This window comes from Athene cunicularia, assembly GCF_003259725.1.
Source record: "Athene cunicularia isolate RWA chromosome 21 unlocalized genomic scaffold, athCun1 chr21_part1, whole genome shotgun sequence".
Lineage (NCBI taxonomy): Eukaryota > Metazoa > Chordata > Aves > Strigiformes > Strigidae > Athene > Athene cunicularia.
The window spans coordinates 5,941,584-5,944,536 of record NW_020799127.1 but is presented as its reverse complement, the minus strand read 5'-3'; positions in this window follow the sequence as shown (position 1 = coordinate 5,944,536).

The following is a 2,953-nucleotide window of genomic DNA, read 5'->3' as shown; positions in this document are numbered from 1 at the left end:
GGAAGAAATTTTCTGTAGTGAAACTGTGAGATTGTTGCTTAACTAGGCCCTTACTGCACTAGCATCTTTTTGGGTGACTAGTCAAGTGGCCATCTGTGCTTCAGATTCCCTTCTGTGAAATGGGAAATACAATTGCCATCTTGACAATGCAAGGGGAGATATGATAAAAAAAATAATATTTACTGTCGTTTCTTAGAGGGAAGATTGTTTCTGTAGGTGTATTTCTGTGTGTTTTCTTAAGGTCAGAACGTGCAAGACAAGCCTGGTTTTCACTCCTGTTCCTGCCACATATCTTCTCTAGTTACCCCAGGTAAGGAGTTTAACTTCATTAACCTTAGAAAGAAGGTTAATAAAAACTTCCCCACCTCCTGGTAAGGTTTCAGCCTTGCCAGTCAATAACTCCACAGCCTGCCAAGCAAACTGGTGCAGTGATTCCAGTCTGCACGGGCTCACCTGCAGCTGCAGTAGGCCGTGTACATAGATAGTGAAGATTTTGCTGTTACTTTCCAGACCAGCGATGACTTCCAAAGACCTAAACAGTAGCAAAAGAAAAATAAACAGGTTAAACACCTGAGGCAGCCACAACAGTTTTACGTGGAACGACGAGAGTCTCATGACATCCTCAGAAATAGGGCTGGGTGATTCTAGTGCCCGTCGGTACTAAGCAGGTGGCTTGTTGACTTCATTCTAGCAGTAATCAGCTGCTTTGAAAAGAGAACAGGACAATCTTGGCCTCACCAGAGAGTCCGAGGGAAAACCTACAGAGCACACAGGATTGTGAACGCGAAACTCAGCTAGAGGCAGGAACGGGGAGCCACCTTCTCTCACGGAGGCCTTTCTCATGGTCGTCTTAGTAGGAGATGAATTGTTCTGCCTTTATACCTGCTCTTCCTTATTTATGTAGGAGTGCTGTCCTGCCAGCTAGAAGCTGTCTCAAGCGTGTAGTCAGACAGTCCTGAGGAAGACTCAGCCTAAATGGTGAAGGCTTCAACCTCCCTCGCTTTACTTCTCTCCTTGGAGAGGACTAAGCCTCCACCTCTGGTGCCTGGAAGCCACGTGCCCCTCTGCTCTAGCCAGCAGAGAGAGAGCTGCTGTCAGACTCGGCACCGGGGAAAGAAGCCAAACGAGCAGAGGACACAAACACTGTGGCTCTTGAGGTGTCCCAAGCTCATTATCACCACTGGAAAGTTCGTGGGGCTATTGTTCAGCTCTTCTTATCCTCAAGATAGAGGGTTGTCCCTTCAGGAGCTTTCCTATGCATCACCCAGGTCTTTTTACCAAAAGACTGTTTTTTTTAAAGTCCTTTAGCTCTGGATACCACCGGGCTGCAGTTCTCTTGTACCCTGGGCCTTCAGCCAGCAGTCAGGGCGAGCATGAGATTGTCCGTCCAGCACTAAGATGGGACAGAAGGGGTTGAAACAGCCAAGGCTCAAGCTGAGACTGGGCCTCCCAGTGCTGAGGTGCAAGTGTACAGAACTCATGACTAACATGGACACGAGCCGCCTGGCTGGGCTGTGCCCAGGACAAAGCCTCTGTCAGGCTTCTGTGCTGTTTGGAGTGAGGAGATTAATGGTGTGCGAAGCAAAGTTTCAGTGCTCCTCTGTAGTCATAAAATTTATAGTCCAAGAAAATTTAAGAACTTAGGAGGACTGAGTTCAGTACGAAGAAGTTGTTTATAACAAAATAAACCTCATGTGCTTGAGCCTATGGTTTAATGGCCAAGTGTGTTAATCCCACCCAGTGGCAATGGTTATTTGTGGCATGAAAGGGGAGAAATCTAAGAGGCACAAATTAAATTGCTGGTTTTTTGTTTTGTTTTGTTTTGTTTTCTGGGTCCAGCATGTTTAGGGCACTATCTGTACAAGCTCAGGCAGGAGGATATGATGGGGCCGCCTCGCTGCTGAATAGAAATCAAACAGTTGTTGCATTTTTATGCTTTAGATTTTCTAAGAAGTTTAGGGCTTCAGGGAAATTGGAGGTGAGGAAAAGCATATGTAGTCTTTGCAGAACCAGCTTCCTACCCTCATTTTTGAGTTCTGAGATTGAGATCAGAACTCAGTTTTGAGTTGAGATTTGCCACAGAATCATCTTCAAAAAGTTTCGAACATTAATAACTTGTACATGCAGACACAATTCTGTCCAGGTTCAAGAGCACTTTCAAAAAGGTTATTGTGACACCCCACACAGATCAGTTAATATTTACTAAAACGTTGCTGCCTTCCCCATCCCCTTGCTCGCTTCTCTCCCAGCCCCTTCCTCTGAAAAGGCCTCACTCGATCTTTGCAACGCTCTACACCGAGCTTTTTGCTGCGTGTACAGCTCAGATTGACAAAGCTAACGCAAATGTAACGGTTGGACTAGATGATCTTCAAGGTCCTTTCCAACCTAGATGATTCTGTGATTGTGAAATCAGCATGGTTCTATTAGGGTTACTTTTCTATGCAGATCTCTCTCAAATGATGGAAATATGTTCACGATCCTGAGTTTTGAGATATCTCACACGAATTTTTCTTACCTGAGAGCTTCTATTTCTAAGATACTGACACTGAATTTGATGCCCCAGTCCCATCTGACTCTCTGGGCTCAATATTCTCCTCATATACTGGGCTGCTCTGGTTGCTCCACTTGCCCCTCACACAGGCTGCTCTGTAAATAGATTGCTTTGCCGCTTAGCTTATGTTTCAGGAATAATAAACCAAGGCAGCCTGGGATGAGCACTGACTGCTAATTTCAATGTCTATAAAAGTGATTATCTTCACTCATCATTCCTTACTCTAAACAGTCCAGCTGTAAGTTTTCAGTTTCAAGCTCAAGTTGTTTGCTTAGTGAGATGGTAAATGTCCTAACCTTGTGCTTCTGGAACACTCCTCTGCCCTTGTCTCACAGGGCTAGGCCAGGTCGTGTTGCTAGCAGGAGTTTTAGCTCTGTCTATGTTGGGTGCCCTCCCAAAACA